Below are 21,641 nucleotides of genomic sequence, written 5' to 3' on the forward strand. Positions count from 1 at the left end.
ATTTTAAATAAAATCGGATTTTAACTATGGGATAAAATGATGAATTGCTGTTTTTGAGACTGGAGTGGAGTAGACAGTGGTGTACCTCAGGAGTTGCTATTCCGACCATTGCAGCACTTGATGCATGATAATGACCCTTGGCTAATAACAAATGGGGAAGATAGTAACAGACCTCAGAAGGAAATAGGACAAGATTTTCGAGCCCTTCCTGCTGGCAGCATCTTCAGGTCCCACCAAAATCAACCTCATCTCCCCCACAGCAGGTTCCCTGGCACTTGGGTGTGTGAACACAGTAAAAAGTCTCACAACACCAGGTTAAAGTCCAACCAGTTTATTTGATAGTAAACCCACATTTGGGTGGGTGAGCCAGTGCAAAAGACCACAGATTTTGATGGAACCAAAAAACTCTGCTAACTGCTCTCTGCATTTGAGGAGGGGTGAGGGGTGGGTAGAATCTCAGTCATAATGATGAAATGTGACAGTTGAAATTTTAACAAGTCTGAAGTTTTGGCAGGAAAAATGAGGAGATCCAATGTGTACTAAATGGTGCAATTATACAAAGGATGCAGGAACAGGGAGGCCTGGGGGATACATGTACCCACATCCTTGAAGGTGACAGGATAAGTTGAAAAGGCAATTAAAGCATATATAATTAGTTGATTTTTAATAGCAGGGGTAGAGAGTGAAAACAAGGAAGTTATATTAAAGTTAAATAAAACACTAGTTAAAGTGGCAAGAGTGTTGCAATCAGTTCTGACACCACACATTTTGGAATGATGTTGAAATCTTGAAGGTGTGGAAGAAATTGAGGAAATGCAGTTGGCAGAGAGACTTGAGGCTGGAATTTATCTCTTCAAACAAGTTAAGGTAACAGATATTCATTCAGAATCATGAATGGCTTTGATAGCGAAAATAAGGAGAAACTGTTTCGAGTGTCAAGAGTCAGTGGCCAGAGGGGACGCATTTATGATGATTGGCATAAGAACTAGCAGTGATATGAGGAAATGTTTTTTGCACAGCGAGTTATCTGGAATGTACAACCTGAAAGGTGTGTGCAGATTCAGAGGTAACGTTGAAAACAGAACTGGATAAATACTTAAAGTACAGCACTAAGGGGTGGAGTTAATTGGATAACTTCATGGTTGGTGTAGGCACAACTGAATGAATGACTTCCTGTATTGAATCATTTTATGACATATGGAAAGACTCAGTAAGAGTTTGTTCGAGTTAATTGGAGGAAACATAAATAGCTACAAAATGGTGGTTTTCTGCTGAATAAGCTATGTAAGCTGAAAGAGAGTGTTGATGTATGTATTAGGGAATAAGCTAATTGTGATGATGGTAAAAGCATTTTAATCAGATTTTCAACATAAATACCAAGTATCTTGGCTTATTGTGTCAAGTAGAGGCTGGGGTTTTGCAAACTTTGCATCTGTTCCCGCCCCATTGATTCATTTTGGGGGACAGCCTTTCATTGCACAAAATGAACACTAATTTTAATTTATTAATGAGTTACTGCTATTTGTAGAATTAAGTATATTGGTGAAATATACACTTTATTTTCACTGTTGAACTAACAAACTGAGATTAATGCGGTGTGCAGCATTGAAATGTGCTTTCCCAGCCACCATTAACTAATAAGGCTGCAAAGCATCCTGTTGATTTCTATAACCCTCTCTATAGTTGTTTAATTTTGTGACCTATGTGAAATTGTATTACAAAGCAGCAGAGATGTGAATACGAGGCATTTTGAAATGCAGCATGAACATGAGCTGTAATTTTTTTATCCAAGAAACCAGTTAACTTTATTGCAGCAATGCAGATTTAATGGTCAATCCTCAGAAGCTGGTCAAAAGACATGTTAATTGTTCTTTTTTCTCAACTGTTCGAGTTCTCCCATATCCCACGTAGTTGGGAAGGGGGGACAGGCTATCTTAATTATTGAACTGAAGACATTTTAAAGACCTAAATGGCATTCAGAATAGTTAATCCTCTTCATGCTATGTCTCCCTATCACAGGTGCAAGATAACCTGGTTAATAGATTCCACCAATGCTACATGTAGTGAATTATGCATTAAAATATTTCTATTCACAATTAGTTATTCATTTTTAGGAATCATGAAATCATTGTTTCACAAGTTTGTACAATGGTAATACTCCATTTCCAATTGTCCAGAGATGCACACATCCATGCCAGCAAGCTTATATTATAGATGCAATGTGCATGAATTTGTGGACCTATTTTGTATGAAGGAAAGAAATAAAGTTGAATTTGAATATTTTAAGGAGAGCCAGATCTCTCACAAAGCACTCACAGCTGCACTTAAATTTTGCAGCAAGTATAAATCTTTCATTCCTAGTTTGGTACAGCAACACAGTCACACAATACTTATTATCTATCTTTACAGGGCTATCAATTAAAAGCTGACAGGTCACATGCCAAGAAATCGTTTGCTAAAAGCCAGATTGCAACTTGCTTTTAGTGCATAATCTCTAACATTTTTTGTTATCATCCTACCATTATAGTGGCTGAAGCTATAAGTAAACGTAGATAATTCAATATTACTTTATTTTTGAATAGGCAATCTCACTGTTTAAATGACTAGTCAGCGCACCATCTGAAGTGGTATTCAAAAATTCTATGTAATTGTATATTGTTAATTAGATTGGTTGTATCTCTTGTGAGCATTCCTACATTTCACCAGTATCTATTATTGCAAATTACTACCTTGCCTGTAAAACAATTTTGAAATGTCCAAAATTTGTGAAAATCACTATATAAATGTAATGGTTCATTGGCTGCAATTTTCAATTCCCTTTCTTGTTACATATACAAAGGGCTCCTCTGCACACAAATGGAGCAGGTACACACATTATTCACGCGTCCTTTGTTTGAATAGAGGGGAGTATGGTAGGATGAGAGAAGAATTGGCGAATGTGGACTGGGGGAGTGCGTTGGAAGGTAGGTCTGCTGAGGAGCAGTGGAGGATCTTTAAGGAGATCTTTCTTGGTGCTCAGCAGAAATTTATTCCGATGGTTAAAAAGGACAGTAGGAAGAGAGGTAATAAGCCGTGGATAACGAAGGAGGTGAAGGAAAGTGTTAAATTAAAAGCGGAGGAATTTAGAGTAGCTAAGAGTAGTGAGCGAGAAGAGGATTGGGAAAGGTTTAAATGTCAACAAAGATTGACAAAGAAGTTGATAAAGGAGGGTAGGAGAAGCTATGAGGCTGGGCTAGCACTTAATATAAAAAAGGATAGCAAGAGTTTTTATAAATATATAAAAAGGAAGAGGCTGGCTAGGGTGAACGTTGGTCCTTTAGAGGATGAGAAAGGGGAGCTAGTGGTAGGGGATGGGGATATGGCTAAGGTCTTGAATAACTTTTTTGTTTCTGTCTTCACGGAGGAGGACGTGAATAATTTGCCGGGTGTTAGCGATGGAAAGGTGGTAGGAATGGAGGGTCTTAATGACATTACTGTTACTAGAGAGGTGGTGCTCGACAGACTGGAGGGGCTGATTGTGGACAAGTCCCCAGGACCGGATGGAATGCATCCGAGGGTTCTGAAAGAAATGGCGGAGGTGATAGTGGATGCCTTGGTGGTTATTTTCCAGACGTCGCTGGATTCCGGGGAAGTGCCGGAAGATTGGAAAACGGCTAATGTTACGCCGTTGTTTAAGAAGGGTGCCAGGCAAAAGGCGGGGAATTATAGGCCGGTTAGTTTAACGTCTGTGGTAGGTAAAATGTTAGAATCCGTCATTAAGGAGGAAATTGCGAGGCATCTTGAAGGGAATTGCTTGATAGGGCGGATGCAACACGGTTTCATTAAAGGGAAGTCGTGTCTGACAAATTTACTGGAGTTCTATGAGGATGTGTCTAGGGCAGTGGATAGAGGAGAGCCGGTGGATGTGGTCTTTCTGGATTTTCAGAAGGCGTTTGACAAGGTACCTCACAAGAGGTTATTGCACAAGGTCAGGGGACATGGAGTTGGGGGTAGGGTGTTAGCGTGGATAGAGGATTGGTTGTCAAATAGGAGGCAGAGAGTGGGGGTCAATGGGTGCTATTCGGATTGGCGGTTGGTGACTAGTGGAGTGCCCCAGGGGTCGGTGCTGGGGCCTCAGCTATTTACCATTTATATAGATGATCTGGAGGAGGGAACCGAGTGCAAGGTGTCGAAATTTGCTGATGACATCAAGATTGGGGGAACGGCAAATTGTGCGGAGGGTGTGGAGAGTCTGCAGAAGGATCTAGATAGGCTGGGCGAATGGGCCAGGAAATGGCAAATGGAATTTAATGTTGGCAAGTGTGAGGTGGTCCACTTTGGTAGGAAGAATGGTAGGAAGGACTATTACTTACGTGGCGAAAAACTGCAGCAGGCGACGGTGCAGAGGGACCTCGGGGTCCTTGTGCATGAGTCGCAAAAACCCAGCTTGCAGGTGCAGCAGGTGGTCAGGAAGGCAAATGGGATGCTGGCCTTCATAGCGAGGGGGATTGAATATAAAAGTAGGGAGGTCTTGCTGCAGCTGTATAGGGCATTGGTGAGGCCGCAGCTGGAGTACTGTGTGCAGTTTTGGGCGCCGCACCTGCGCAAGGATATTTTGGCCCTGGAGGGAGTGCAGAGGAGGTTTACTAGGCTGATACCGGAGTTGAGGGGATTGAGCTATGAGGAGAGGCTGAATAAACTAGGCTTGTACTCGTTAGAGTTTAGAAGAATGAGGGGAGATCTCATTGAGACGTATAAGATGATGAATGGGATGGATAGGATAGAGGTGGAGAGACTCTTCCCGCTCAAAAAAGACAGTAGGACTAGGGGGCACAGCCTCAAGATAAAGGGGAGGCGGTTTAGAACGGAGTTGAGGAGGAACTTCTTCACTCAAAGGGTGGTGAATCTCTGGAATTCTCTGCCCGTTGAAGTGGTGGAGGCTGCCTCGCTAAATATTTTTAAGAAGCGGGTTGATGGGTTTTTGATAAGAGAGGGGATTAAGGGTTATGGGGAGAGGGCGGGAAAGTGGAACTGAGCCACAACAGATCAGCCATGATCTTATTGAATGGCGGGGCAGGCTCGAAGGGCTAGATGGCCTACTCCTGCTCCTATTTCTTATGTTCTTATGTTCTTATTATGTCTGTTTCAGCAAAACAAAGTGACAGCCATTTGCAAGTTCATTCTTCAGGGCAATCCCCTTGACCAATTATAGTCAAGCTGTTTTAAAATTTCACACAATGCTTGGCAGTTAACTGTCAGTTGGCATCAACAGGGGCGTTCTCCATGATGACATCTCTGCCAATTCGAGTGCATTTGCCAACAATCAGTACACTCCTTTCATACGGTATAAATTGTCGATCCCTTTACATTTGATATTCTTGTCAATGATCCTGATAAGTGCAAGACGAAATGCTTAGAAAAATATCTGCCCCCACCACCAATATCTCTTGTTTGTAAGAGTGGAAACCAGGGGGTGCAAATGGAAATATACTTTTTTAATTGATCAACTACTAAGAAGTACTGTGACTTTTTAAGTTACTCTAACACACACTGATAATGTGAGCTAACCTACTGTCCTGTGAGTATTCCTTCTGGTTTGATTTTTAAACAGCTCAATTAAGATGTACCTTTTCCCTGTTCTATTTTCATGTTAGTCATCTGCTCAGTTTTTTTTAAATTGTAAAAAGACATTGAGCACTAACTGCAAACTTAAAGTTCTAGGCTGCAAATAGACAATAGCCTTATTGCAGTTAATTTCTCTAAATTTAACAGCCAAATACTCTGTAGAAAAGTTGTTTTCATACCTGCATCCATCTCTGTGTTGTTGTGTCATGCTTCAGTTTCTCAGATGTTATTTATGGCTTAATCTATTTCTCCAGAGCTATATAGAACATTACAGCGCAGTACAGGCCCTTTGGCCTTCGATGTTGCGCCGATCTGTGAAAACCAATCTAAAGCCCATCTAACCTACACTAGTCCAATATCATCCATATGTTTATCTAATGACCATTTAAATGCCCTTAATGTTGGCGAGTCCACTACTGTTTCAGGCAGAGCATTCCACGCCCTTACTACTCTCTGAGTAAAGAACCTACCGCTGACATCTGTCTATCGGTTTGCTAGTGTTTTTTCTTATCTCTTAGATTTTTATTATGGAATTTATTAAAATTTTGCTCAACAACAGTTATCTGCATATACTTTTGATCATATTGTTTGAACCATAAAGGGCATGTGCAATACCAATGGCCTCCAGCACAACTAGAATGAAGTAAAATTGTGGCTTTAGTGATCATAGTTTTGTTGCAACTGCTAAAGGCCCTGCAGTATTTGCTTTACTAATTGCTAAGGTCTATTAACCTGAGCAGGAAGGGAAATAGTGCGTTGCCCATTTTGAGAGCCAGCACAGACATGACAAATTGAATGACCATCTCCTGTGCTGTAATGATTTTGAGACAGATTTGTGACCATGATTTGACTGAACTGATGAATAGCAACAGTGGAATATCCGTGTGCCTTTGGCAGCAAATTTTTAAATATTAGGAGAAAGCACGTACAATAATTTTTTTAATTACACTGCTTAAATTTTCTTAAGTTCAGAGACTACACAAAACTGCCACTACTTTTAAATTGTGGAACCTTGAAGAAACTATAAGGAGATTTTGTATTTTTTTCATTAACTGGTTGAATAAAAAGTTCTTCTCAGAAATCCTAATACTTTACGCATTGGCTTGTTTTTCATGTGAGACTAATTTTACTTCTGATTATTAGATTACAAGTTGACAGTGGAGTTGCACTGCACTTTACCTGTCCGGAAAAGAAAGTGACATTAGTGTAACCAAAATTAATTGCAGGCAGAATATGTTGTACATGAGAATTGTAAGATTCATTCAAATATGGGTTTCATTCATGGTCTGATGCAAAAATTTTCAGTCTTGCAGTCAATTTTATGGGGCTAAAGAGAAGGACTAAAAAAAAATTCCAGGTTGAAACTCCATGAAAGCCTTATTCGAATGAAGTGCTAATTTTGCATGCACACCATCTAAGCTCATAAGTGAAGATACCGAAGAATATCCGAAACTATTAGAACTGTGTTTTTGTGCAAGTCAGCAGTTTATGCAAAGCAAGCAAATGAAAGAAAAGCTGCGTCAGAAGTGCTGATGCATGATTCATGAAGCTCCTCATGAGGCTACAGCCATTTCATAAATTCCAATATTACCTCAGTGCTAGGAAAACACTCCTGTGAATGTTGGGGTGATTGTGGAGAGCAGAAACATGACGTGGATTTATGAACTGTTACGTAGTCTTGTATGCATTACATACAATCAAATTAACCAACCACTTGTTCAAAATTGTTTTTTATAGCTGATATGATTAGGGAGTATACACAAGTATTAATATTACAGCATAATTTTATTTTAAATACATCTATGTATAATTAGGACCATGGTTGAACAAATTGTGTCCTCTGTTACTGATCTTTGTGCCACAATGTTCTTTTGTAGGTTCAAAACACCTTGCTTCGGTGTGAAAAAAGTGACTAATGAATCGTTGCAGTGCAAAAGAAATTTAGAATAAGCTGATACATCGATAGATGTCTTCAATACCTGCAATCAGCAGCTGATTATTAACTCTTGTGTAAGCGTAGTGAACTTCTGAAAAAGAGCCAGCGTTGGCAAACTTGGAATGTGTTTTGCACTTCACTAATTTTAGCCATTGCATTTCATTGTCTATAAAATAATTTAAAAACCAATGAAAGGAGCCTTTGCATTAGAAGGAAATAAACTGAGTAAACTGTTTATTGCAAGGTAATTAAGTTTGTTGCTGGTAACCAGATTGTAATATAGTGGTTTAATTCTGGGTAGAGTCTGGATGTATGGTACACAAACTGGACAGAAAAGGGTCCTCTGGTCATTCTCCACCAAATGTCTGTTGTAACTTTTGAGTACAGCCTATTCACTTGAATGCATAATAGCATTAAATGTTTTGCGTAAAAACTTTCCATTTCCGTGGTCCACATGTGGTATCTTTAAAAGAGAATATCTTCCAGGTTGCTGCATAGCCATATGCATGTACAATGTATTAGTCACATCCTACCCAAAACTGTGACCTCCAGGAAGATGTGGAAAATCAGATTTTAAAAATCCGGGCCAAATTGGGGAAATAAATTTGGAAAGTTCCTCTGACTCTTTTGAAGCGATTGAAATGAGTCCACGGCCCTCTGTTCCAGCCAGAAACAAGTCTAACTTTCCCTTGAAGAAATTCAGAAAATCTGCACGTTCTGAATGATTGAGACCTGTTCCAAAGATTCACTATTCTCTGGGAATGAAACCATCTCTTAAAATGTAGAAACCTAGCTCTTTTTGCCTACCCTGATAATTATGATGCTTCAACTGTAAATTAATCTGCTGCCCCTCGCACCCTTTCCAAAGTTTCAATACCACCAACAATATGAAGAGGCACAGTACTCTAATTGAGGAATGACCAAGGTTTTGCCATGCAAATGTATTGTCAGCTGCTATCCAGTAACCAGATTATTTTTCCCTACCACTGTTGCTAATTAATCTTTAATGGGATGCTCTTCAGTTCTTTTGTGTGTTTCTTGCAAAGTGCTATATTTTTAAATAATCATTTTATGGGATGTGGGCATCACTGGCTAGGTCAGCATTTATTGCCCATCCCTAGTTGACCTTCAGAAGGCAGGGGTGAGCTACTTTCTTGAACTGCTGCAGTCTCTGGAGTGTTGATATATCCACAGCACTGTCAGGGAGGAAATCAAAGGTGAAAGAACAGTGATTATATCCAAGTCAGGCAAAATGCAATGCAGGAACTCAACAAGGTCCATCTCTACTCAGAACTTCATCTGCAAGTCACTCGCCATCAGGATGTGATGGTCCCAGTTATCTGCTGCTCTTGTCCTTCTAAATGGTAGTGGTTGAGAGTTTGGATGGTACTGCCTAAGGAGTCTAGGTGAGTTCTTGCATTGCAGTTTGCAGATGTGTACACAGCTGCCACTGTTGTTCAGTGGTGGATGGATTGCCTGTTTGTCGAAGAGATAGCAATAAAGCGGGTTGCTTTGTGCTAGATGGTATCAATCTTCTTGAATATTGTGGGAGCTGCATTAATTCAGGCAAGTGGAGAGTATTCCATTACATTACTGACTTGTGCCTTGTACGTGGTGGTTGGGCTTTGGGGGCAGGGCAGGGGGGGATGTCAAGAGGTGAATTATTCACTGCAGGATTCCGAACCTTTGATCTGCTCTGGCAACTACAGTATTTATATAGCTAGTCCAGTTCAGTTTCTGGTCAATGGACATTGCTAATAGAAAATTCAGTGATGATACTACCATCAAAAGCCTAGGAGCATTGATTAGATCATCTATAGTCAGAGATGGTCATTTCCCTGCCAGGTGTGTGGATGAATGTTACTTGCCACGTATCAGCCCAAGCCTGGATATTGACCAGGGCTTGCTGCATTTGAACATGAACTGCTTCAGTATCTGAGGAATCACAAATGGTGCTGAACATTGTATAGTGTCTCCACTTCTGATCTTATGATGGAGGGAAGATGATTGAAACAACTGAAGATGATTGGGTCTAGGACACTACCCTGAGGACCTCCTGCATTGATGCCCTGGAGCTGAGATTGACCTCCAACCACCACAACCATCTTTTCTTGTGCCAGGTATGACTCAAATCAGTAAAGAATCTGTCTGCCTCCTCTTTCCCCACCCTCCCTGATTCCCATTTGTTAGGGCTCCTTAGTGCCATACTTAGTCAAATGCTGTCTTAATGTCAAGGGCAGTCACTCTCGCCTCACCTCTGCAAGAGGGAAGACAGATTTCAATATCTTCAATAAAGACAGATTTACTTTGAACTTAATTTACTTTAAAACTTAAGTAAATCTTGTATTTATTGTATGTAACATTAAAAATGTAAAAATATGCAATTAATACTTGCATAAACATTCAAAATATGTGCATCCACAAAGTTACAAGAAGGATTGGTTTGTTTAGCTCAGTTGGCTGGACAGCTAGCTAGCGATGCAGAGCAATGCCAATAGCACAGGTTCAATTCCTGTACCGGCTGAGGTTAATCATGAGCCCACCTTCTAGTGGAAGATGTGCCCCTGTCTACATCAATGGGGATGAATGGTCAAAAGCTTTAGCTTTTTAGATGTCCAGATCACCAGCAATCTGTCCTGGTTCCCCTGATGCCTACACTATAGTTAAGAAAGCTCACCAATGCCTCTACTTTCTCCAAAGACTAAGGAAATTTGGTATGCCACTACGACTCACCAACTTTTACAGATGCATCATAGAAAGCATTCTTTCTGGTTGTATCACAGCTTGGTATGGCTCCTGCTCTATCTAAGACCACAAAAACTACAAACGGTCATGAACAAAGCCCAATCCAGCACTCAAACCAGCCTCCCACCCATCGACTTCCTGCTGCCTCGGAAAAGCAGTCAGCATAATTAAGGACTCCATACACCACGGCCATATATTCTTCCACCTTCTTCCATCAGGAAAAAGATACAAAAGTCTGAGGGCATGTACCAAACAACTCAAGAACAGTTTCTTCCTTGCTGCCATCAGACTTTTGATTTTATCTCACATTAAGTTGATCTTTCTCTTGACCTTAGTTATGAGCATAAAATGACATTTTTGTGCGCTCTCTTTCTTTCTCTATGAATGATATACTTTGTCTGTATTGCACGCAAGAAACAATACTTTTCACAGTATATCAATACATTTGACCAATAATAAATCGCCATTCACTACCCCCCCCCCCCACCCACCCACCCACGAGGGGTGAGCAGCCTATGATCTTCATCTGGGATTGAGGCAATTTCACTTATCATGGTAATCTAGATGTGTCACCATTGTCTGAATCTGTAATCCGTCAACTTATAAACTCAGCAACTTGTGTAGTTGAGTACAATTTTAACATCAACATCTATGCCCCCCAACAGATGGTAAGGCCCAGCTCTCACAAACATCTTTAATTTTCCATGTGAAAAGTGTCTTCCATGGTAGACCTCCTATTTCAGTTACGTAGATGATGTGATACTATATTTGAATTTGCACTGCATGTAATACTTTCCTACTTTAATGGGCTCCATCCTGATCACATTCACTTTTTCAAAATGAAGCAATCACATGAGCTACTTTTCCTCAAGATCCTTGTTGAGAAATCTTGTTAATAAATTCTCAACAACTGACTGTCTTCATTGTTCAGTACATACAATGGGATTTCTACAGTTCGGCACACTACAAGATTAGCCTTATTGGCAATCTTGTAAATAGGCCCAAGCCATTTGCTCATCATGCTAGCTTGATGCTGAAATATTGTACCAAAGCCATTTTGCAGGATAATAGCTATCCTTGTTAGGTAAAAGAAATGAATGAAATGAAACTCATGAATAGTCCTAAAGCAACCACCTGTGTCCTTGAAACATATGTAATCTATATCTGTAAATGGGTAGGGTGTCTCAAAAATGTCAGCAACAGGTGAAATTAGCTGTTTCATGCTGCTACTATGCAATCGTAACACAAATAGTGCACTCCCCTAGCAGGATGCTGTTGTCAAACCAAGGTCTGCCTATCTCACAAATGTGCAATGTGGTATATGAATTTCAGTACGTGTGTGATGCCAGGTATGTGGGTATATATCTGAACAACTGATGGATCATGTCAGATAGCACAGACTTCAGCTGTTCGGGACAGGCAAAACACTGACCATGCTAAACCAGTCCATGCCTAAAAAATCCAACCTATGATTGAACAGCACTTGCTAAATAACCCTGATTGTGCTAAGAATTATACTGACAACCAATTTAAGTTCATCAGTCGGACTGACAATGTGGCTCACTTACGCATGCTAGAAGCTAAATGTATTCGCACACAGGGTCCTGTACAAAAGGAACATGTTCACACGTTGTATCTTTTTGAACAAAAGTTTTGGGGGACAGCTGTCCCTCATGGCAATGTCTGGACCAATCAGTCCACCTGCCTGGTTTGAATTTAGATAAAAACTTGGTGGTTAAATGTTCCCTTGTGTATTTTTCATGGCAAGACCTTTACCAATCAGGCTCCACTTGTCAACCAATCAACACTCCCTTTCATGCAGTATAAATTATTATTCTCTTTACAATTGGTATTCTTGTGAATCTATCCTGATGAGTGGAAGCCAAAAAGCTTCAACAGTGTATCTCTTTTGTACAGCAACATTCAAGTTAGAGTGTTGACAGTGGAGACCTGGGACAATGAGTTACTCCATCTGCATAGTGCTGGATTTGAATCCAAATCTCCAAAATGAAAATATGTTGTGCTCTCTTATCCACTTCCTTTTTTTATTGTATCCTTTTTTGATAAAAGATTTGTTTGAAGGTGGTTCACTATCAGCCTTGTTGATTTCTGCTAATTACCTGGGTGGGTCTGTGCCTTCAGATAATGGGAGACTATGACAAATGTTGTGGTGGTTACCAAAGGCATATTAAAACATTCAATCAAATAATTGGATGTTATAGATTATACCCCAGGGGTTTGGTTGTTGAAAGGATAGCATCCATTTCCCTTGTGTTGCTGCCTTCCAAGGTTATGTCTATTTGGTAGTTGATTTGGAAAATGCAATTTCATTTAATAGCTTAAAAAGCCGGTAGCTACTTTAAATATTGGAATAGGATACAGGATTTTCAATCTTGATGATAGAGTTGTGCTAAGTATTTTTTTTCAGCTATGTATTTTTTAATTTGTTTGGAAATACATCTCTGAAATTGGCTGCAAGATATTTTTGCTTCTCTGTGGAATTAGCATAATTAGTAGCTAAATAGGATGATGCATTAGATTGCTTCATTAATAAATGAGGTGAATTTCTTTTTCTTTTATGGGATGTGGATATGGTTGCCAAGACCAGTATTGTCTATCCTTAATTGCTCTGGAACGCGGTGGTAAGCTACTGTCCTGAATCACTGTAGTTCATCTGGTGCAGATATGCACAGTGGTGCTAGGAAGAAAGTTCCAGGATTTTGACCCAGCGACAGTGAAGCAATGGTGACATTGTTCCTTTCTGGTGTGTGATCTATAGGGAAATTTGCATATGGTGGTATTTCCATGCATCTGTGTGGTGGAGATCATGGTTTTGGAAGGTGCTGATTAAAGAGCCTTTTTTTTTGAGTTGCCACAATCCATTTTGTATACAGTGCACATTGCTACCACAAGCACCAACGGTGGACGAAACTGCTGAATGGGGCTCTGATTTAAACAAGTTGATTTTCCCTGGGATGGTATTGATCATCTTGCGTGTTGTTGGAACTACCCTCATCGAGGCAAGTGGAGAATATTTCATTGCACTCCTGACTTGTGCCTTGTTGATGGTGGGGAAGATTTGGGGAGTTGGGAAGTATATTACTCGCCGCAGAATTCTTAGCCTCTGACCTGCTCTTGTAGCAGGTCTTTGCCTGGCATTTATGTGACACAAATGTTGCTTGCCACTTATCAACACAAGCCTGAACCTCGTCCGGCTCTTGCTGCTTGTGGAAATGGCCTTCAGTACCTCAAGTTGTGAATGGTACTGAATATTGTGCAATCATCGGCAACCTTCTGCAGTTCTGATGTTATGACAGAGGAGGTTGCTGAGGATAATTGGATCTAGGATACAATTTCCTGAGGAACTCCTGCAGTATTGCCCTGGGAATGAGATGATGGGGGTGGGAGGTTGAAAATTCTAGTCAATCACTCTTGGTACGCTTCTTGAGTTCAGCTCTGTCCGTGTTTGGCCCATGGCTGTAATGAGATCAGGCGCTGAGTGATTCTGGTGGAACATACACTGAGCATCGGTGAGCGGGTTATTTTTTAAAGTTTAATTATTAGTGTCACAAGCAGGCTTACATTAACACTGCAATGAAATTATTGTGAAAATTCCCTAGTCGTCATACTCTGGCTCCAGGCATTTGGGTACATGAGGGGGAATTCAGCACGGCCAATGCATTTAACCTGCATGTCTTTCAGACTATGGGAGGAAATTGGAGCACCCAGAGGAAACCCACGCAGACATGGGGAGAATGTGCAGACTCCACACAGACAGTGACCCAATCCGGGAATCAAACTCAAGTCCTTGGCGCTGTGAGGCAGCAGTAGTAACCATTGTGGCACCATATTGTTGTGCAAGTGTAGCTGTTGACAACATCTCATGTCACTTTTTAATGATTGAGAGTAGACTAATGAAATGGTAATTGGTAATTTGTCTACTTTTTTTTGTGTAAAGGACATACCTGGGCAATTTTTCACTTTGTCAGACGGATGCCACTGCTGTGACTTAACTGCTTTGTTAGGGACAAGGCTGGTTTTGGAGCACATCTTCAGTACTATCTCTGGGATGTTGTTAAGGCCCATAACTTTTGCAATATCCTATACCTTTGCCATTTCTTGGTATCACATGGAGTGAATCGAATTGGCTGGCTGAAGAGTGGCATCTGTGATGCTCGGAAGAAGGCTGAGGTGGATCATCCATTCAGCACTCCTGACTGACAATAGTGGGAAACACTTCAGCCTTGTGTTTTACGCTGATGTGCTGGGCTCCCCTACCATTTGAACTTGGAGATATTTGTGGGGCTTTCTCCGATTAGTTGTTTAGTTGTCCACCAACCTTCATGACTGGATGTAGCAGAATTGTATAGTTTTGATCTGATCTGTTGGTTGTGGGTTCACTTAGTTCTACTTCCTGCTGTTTGGTATGCAAGTAGCAATGTGTACTAGCTTTATCAGGTTGGCACCTTATTACTCCTGGCATGCTCGTCTTTACCCTTCATTGCACCAAGGTTGATTCATCGGCTTGATGGTACTGGTAGGGAAAGATACGATGGGCCATGCAGTTGCAGACTCTGGTTGAGTACAAGGCTGCTGCTGCTGATGGTCCACAGCACCTTGTGAATGTCTGTCTGGTTTTGAGCTGCTAGTTCTGCTCTGAATCTATCCCATTTAGCACACTGATGATATCACAGAACATTCTGGAGGGTAACCTCAATGTGAAAATAAGACAACTTGTATTTCTGACACATCTAGAAGGTATTTTGCTTCGTTAGTTCTTTCACTACCAGACTAGCAGAAATGTCCTTCAATGCTTGACCAGCATGGTCAATGGTGCTCCTACCAAGCCACCCTTCATGATGATCTTTTTGAAGTTCTCCACCCAGTTCTTCCTCAATGGTACTGAACATGGAGGAGTACTGATTCTGCTACTGAAGGAGGTGGTAGGTAGTAATCAGAGGGAGATTTTCTTACCCATGTTTGACTTGATGCCATGGGACTTCATTTTGTTCAGAGTAAATGCTAAGAATCCTCAGGGCAACTTCTTCTGGCTGTATACCATGTGCTGCCGTTTCTGCTGGGTTTGTCCTGGCAGTCAGATAAGTCATACCAAGGGATGGTGGTGCCTTGCACATTGACTACCAGGCTTTTGCTTGACTATCTATGGAGCAGTTCTCACAACTTTGGCATAAGCTTCCAGATGTTAATAAAATTTTGCAGAGTCAGCGTAGCAGTGTGTCGTTGTTATTGGCAGTGCTTAGGTCATTGTCAAGTAGTTGGTGCCATTTTATTCCTTTTTGACTTTTCTGTAGCGATCGTCACGAGTGATTGCAGACCGGCTGGGTGTGCGACAATGGTACAAGACTTATGAACATGACCCCTATGACAACAGATCACTAGGTAGGTAGCTATCTAGAAGCAATGGCAGCAGTGGTAGTTTGGTACAACTCAGCTTGCTAGGCCATATCAGAGGACAACTAAGAGTCATTGCTTCTTACATTGCTTGGGTATGGAGTCACATGTTGGCCAAACCAGTTCTCCTTCCCTAAAGGACATTCCTGAATCAGAAGGATTTTTACAACATAGTTTTGTGGCGCCATTACTGAGATCAACTTTCAATACCTGATTTTATTAATTATTTGAATTTAAATTCCACCAGCTGCATTGGTGGGATTTGAACCCACGGGCCCTGACATTAGGCCAAGCCTCTGGTCCAGTGACTTTACCACTGCACCATTGTCTCCTCCACTCCTCGTTAACGATTTCTATTTTTTTCGTAGCATTATTGTGAAGACCAAGCTGAATTTGTAAAGCACTGGGCAGACTGTTTTAAAGAAACAGTTGCAAGTGACGTTGGCTACAGGTGATCTGTATTTTCTGCTTTACTCCTCACCTTAAGTCTTGGATGTGTAATTTAGCCTGCGAGCATTGATGGTCCATGTCAAAGGGTCAGTAAATGACTATCCTGGGTCTTTCATTTAATGAGGGACGCATCTCTATTTTGAAAAAAGTTTACTCGACTGAGTTGGATGGCTTTTGTGAATCTTGGGAAATTACTGGGCTGGATCTTCTTTTGCAGTGTTGTAGTGTTGTATTAGTGTTGAGTTGACTGGTAGTTTTAGTCTAGATATGTGAGTGGACCCTATTTTGGTTTCAGTGGAGGAGTCAAAAGTCTTTAACAAGAATATACTTGTAAAGTGCACCTTCATTTCAGTATTAAGCCTTACTGTATGTCAGTGTGGTGAATTCTTCTGTCCTTTCAACAGATGAGTCTTCAGCAAAAAAAAAGTTTACAGTTATGTTGATATTGTCTTGTGTGGCATTAAGCCAAGTCTTAATTTGTACAATTGATGGCAAATGCATCATATAAAGTCAGTGTTGGAGGGATGGATGGGGACATCGGCTTTGTGTTGTGCTTGCTTGTCTGAAGGCAGTAGACTGTGTTCTCAAATATCAAGATTTGACAGAGACTTCTCCATTTGGGCCTATTGAAGATTGTTTTTTTTTCATTTAACGGGATCCAGTTTGAAAGCCCCCAAGGTTTGCTTTCAGATTGTCTTTTCATCTCAAGCTTGATTGTCGGTGTAGAGTGTTGCCTTTTGAATGCATTTCAGTATAATTGGGCAAATTGGAGGATCTAGTTGAGTATTTATTTCGCACAGGGTGTCAGAGAATCTGTATCCTAGCACTGATCCTTATGGAACACCACTTGCCACCTTTGCCCTGCCAAATAATTATCCTTTTACTCCTGCTGTCTGTTTTATCTCTTGAATAAAGGCAGCTAGCAATCCATTCTGCCAATTATTGCCTGACTCCACATTCACCTTATTCATTAATCTATTATGGGGTACTTTATCAAAGGCCTCTAGAAAATCTGAATCAATTGCTGCATTGTCTGTATTACCACCTTCCAAAAAAATCAGTAAAGTTTTTTTTTTAAAACTAGGTTATTCCTTTTGAAATCCACGCTGACTCTACATTGTATTTTTTCATTTTGCCCTGGTGAATTTCCCCCATCCCATTATTGAAATGTACTATTCACTTCATGCTTTATATTGACATCAAAATGTTGGTGCAATCTAATTTAATTTATACAAATTAATATTGTTTCTAGTCTTCATGATGGGTAACTTCCAAATTCTGGCCTTTGTTCTGTCATTTACTGAATTTTGAGAGTCTTACTGGCAGCCAGCAATATAGACAGTGCATTCTCGGGAAGTAGTGACTTGCCGATAAATCCATCAGAAGACTATGATGACATGTACATAAATCAAGATGATGTTTTACTCATATGGGAAAACTATAGTGTAACAGGTTATTTTAAAAAATCTGCCCTCTTTTATTACTTAATGTGAGCACATTGCCAGTAATAAATAAAATAATGCAATTCATAGATGAATTTGGCAGCGCACTTGAATGTGCTTTATAATCCTGACTATGCAGTCACAAGCCACATAACCCCCTTTAATAAAGAATAGCAGCTGGAATAGGTGGAATAAGTGTTGAATATTTAACCACCACAGACATCGCTTATAAATTCAAAATCTGGCAGTCTTCATAAGGTGAGTTCAAACATTTAATAAAAAAATAAGGATTCTTTAAAATCTGAGTTACTCCCATCTGTATTCCTATAATGTCCAAATCTAGTCCTACAGATGTGTTAATAGATGGTAATAGTACCAGGCTGTGTCATCAATAATTTTTTCAAAAATTCTTTTGCAAGTGAATAAGGCAGCTAAGAGCTATCATTAATCTTCCCTGAAAGTCCTTTGCTCATGTTAAGAGAGGCCCTGGTGTAATGTATGGACAATGTTTGTCTAATGTCTGTTAGAACCAGAGTTGTTAAGCTAATGGTGCCTGTGTATATGGTTTGAAGGCTTTGGGTTAAAAAATGGCTATCTATGAAGCTGTGACCATTAATTCTAAGTGTAATGTCTTAGATATATATGAATTCTTGTTGGTTCCCTTGTGAAGGAACTACAAGAAGGAAAAGCATTCTTGATCTTATCCTCAGCAATCAGCCTGTTGCAGATTTATCTATCCATGACTGTATCAATAGGTGTGACCACTGCACAGTCTTTGTGGAGATGCATTCCAGCCTTCACATTGAAGATACCCTTTGTATTGCATTACCATTATGCTAAATGGAATAGATTTCAAACAGATCTAGTAACTCAAGACTAGGCAACCAGGACATCCTTGGGCCATCCACAGCAGAATTGTACTCAACCACATCTGTGACCTCAAGGTCCAGTCTACCATTACCACCAAGCCAGGGACTCAACGGAGGGCGAAGCAGGAGGGCATGCCAAGAGCAGCACCAGATATAATTAAAAAAATGAAGTGTCAACCTGGTGTACCTGTAATGCAGGAGTAGTAGCAAATAGCATAAGCAGCAAGTAATAGAGATGAGTATTCCACATTCATTGGATCAGATCTAAGCTCTGTCCTGCCACATCCAGTGAATAGTGGTGTACAATTAAACAACTCACTGGCGGCATTGACTCCACAAATATTCCCATCCTCAATGATGGCAGAGCCCAGCACATTAAGGCTGAAACATTTGCAGCAATCTTCAACCAGATGCTGAATGGATTATTCATTTCTGCCTCCTTGGGATGTCCCTAGCATCACTGATGTGTTCAGCCAAGTCGATTCACTCCACTTGACATCAAGAAATGGCTGGAGACACTGGATGCTGCAAGTCTTTGCTTCCTGACAATATTCGGCAATAATATTGAAGACTTGTGCTCCAAAATTTGGCACAGCCATAGCCAAGTTGATCCGGTAAAGCCACCAGGCTAATGTGATAATTGCCCAGCTATGCCCTATGCACAAAAGGCAAGAAAAGTCCAATCTGATTAATTACCACCCCATCAGCTTACTTTCGGTCATTAGAAAAGTGATGGAAGGGATCATCTACAGTACAATATTGAGTGGCACTTGCTTACAAATAACCTGCCTCTTGCTCAATTTGGATTCTGCCAGGGTTACGCAGCTCCTGATCTCATTACATTCATGGCTCAAACATCAGTAAAAGAGCTGAACTCCAGAGTTGAGAGTTTCTGCCCTTGACATCAAAGCAGCATTTGACTGAATGTGGCATCGAGGAGTCCTAGCAAAACCAAATTTAATAGCAATTGGGGAAAAGCTTTCTGCTAATTGGAATCATACCTGGCAAAAAGAAAGATGATTGATCACCAACAAACCACAATCATCTCAGTTCCACAACATCACTCGGGTAGTGTCCTAGGCACAATGAACTTCAGCTGCTTCATCAATGACTTCCTTCCATCATAAGATCAGAAATGATGTTCGCTGATTGCACAATATTCAACACCATTTATGCCTCCTCAGATACTCTGAAGCAGTCCATGTCCAAATGCAACAAACTTAAGTTGATCAGTGACCAGTAATATTCACACCACAAGTGCTGGCAATGACCTTCTCCAACAGGGGGGAATTTAACCATTACCCTTTGACATTCAGTACATTACCATTACTGACTAGAAGCTGAACTGGGCCAGTTATATAAAAACTGTAGCTACAAGAACAGGTTGGAAGCTAGGAATCCTGCAGCATGTAACTCACCTCCTGGCTCACTAAAGCCTATCCACCATCAAGTCAGGAGGAGTGTGATGGAATACAATCCATTTGCCTGGATACGTGCTCCTCCAACATTACTGAAAAAGCTTGACACCATCCAGGATGACGCAGCCCATTTGGCAGTTAATCCACAAACGTTCACTCCCTCCACTACTGATGCACAGTGTCTGCAGTGTGCGTCATCTATAAGATGCACAATCATAACTCAACAAGCTTCCTCAGTCAGCAGTTTCCAAACCTAGCACAGCTACCATAGAATCCCTACAGCACGAAAATGTCTCTTCGGCCCATTGAGTCTGTACTGACTCTCAGAGCATCCGACCCAGGCCAATTTTTTTTTAAAAATGATGCTGATGTGATTGTGACTGAGAAGAGAAATCTGGAAAGAGAAACTCTAACTTTGTTAGAAGTTCAAATGTGTAAATACTAGCTGTAAATAAACAGGCATGGTTTTGAGAAAATACAGCTTTAGGCAGCATAGTTTAGGAGAATAGGTTATCCCCATAATCTTGACCTAAAGCTTGACCTCACAACACAACCTCCTATTGGTTTTTGTGCTGCTGCAGCCAATAAAAGGTCATTGTGACAGTAGTGGTATTGTAGTGTTATTATCTTCAACTTACTGATATATTGTGTAAATAGGATAGAGTGATATCTACTACATGTATAAGTATTGGTTTACAAATGGGCATGGGAGGTCTTTATCTTAGGTTTTGCTCAGCTTCTTGTGCAAACGTAGCAAAATTTCAATATCTTTGAGCTTTATTATAAGTTGGGATATATTTCAAAAATGTGTAATGCAGTAACCATTATGTACATTAGAATATCCAATAAAGAGCAAAAATGGCTATGCATGGCCAAACTAAATTACTATATCATTTTCTTTAATATACTGTCATACATGAAAATATTTAGTTTCAATTAACACCTGTGTCCAGCACACCTTAAAACATCCAGTGCTGTGCATGGAGATTTTGACTTTGCAACTGGCATCCCTTTTGAGTAGTATAAGATGCAAGTTCTCCACCTAGCAGAGGCTGAAAACCAAATCTGACACTTCATCTTACTCCCCCCTGAACCATACCTCTACTAACTGTTAAGCCAATTCATCCAGGGCAATGACTGATTCTGTATCTCTGGAGATTTTCCCTCCACTGCCTCCAACCTCAAACCCCCAAACTTCCCAAAATCCATCAGCAAGTCTGACCTATTATTTCAGCCTGTTCTGTCCCACTGAACTTATTTCTTCCTATCCTGACTCCTGAAACCATAATCAAGTCTTCCTTATCCTCACGAGTCGCCATAATCAACTGATTATGCACCTCTGTTTCTGCCGGCTCATGTTTTGCACTCCTCTCTCACTCTTCTTTCAATATTCCACAGGGACTATTCTCTGCACAACCCCCTAGTCCAGTCTCCATCACTATTAACACTACCTACCTTCCCCATAGAACCTTTCCATGCATGTATAGGAGATGCAACACTTGCCCTTTCTACTCCTTCCTTCTCAGATCCAGAACTGCAAACAGTCCTGAGCTGAACAAAGATTTACCCATAATTCTCCCAAGTTAGTATAGTGTATTCACTGCTCACATTGTGGTCTCTACACTGACGAGACCAAACACAGAACTGGGTGACCATTTTATGGCGTACAGCCCACATCGCCACCCCGAGCACACAGTTGCTTGTCATTTTTAATTCTCCACCTAGCTTCAATGTTGGTCTTTCTGTCTATGGTCTTCTGTGTTCC

General features: G+C 40.7%; 1 protein-coding gene across 2 annotated transcripts in view; it reads left to right on the forward strand.

The window, feature by feature from the left end:
• LOC145353910 (dnaJ homolog subfamily C member 5) overlaps nucleotides 1-21,641 on the forward strand; it is a 49,527-nt gene that overhangs the window by 10,544 nt on the left and 17,342 nt on the right. The gene's annotated exons all lie outside the window — the stretch shown is intronic.

Source organism: Carcharhinus amblyrhynchos, chromosome 16 (genome assembly GCF_965287045.1).
Source record: "Carcharhinus amblyrhynchos chromosome 16, sCarAmb.v2.hapA, whole genome shotgun sequence".
In the NCBI taxonomy this organism is placed as follows: Eukaryota; Metazoa; Chordata; class Chondrichthyes; order Carcharhiniformes; family Carcharhinidae; genus Carcharhinus; species Carcharhinus amblyrhynchos.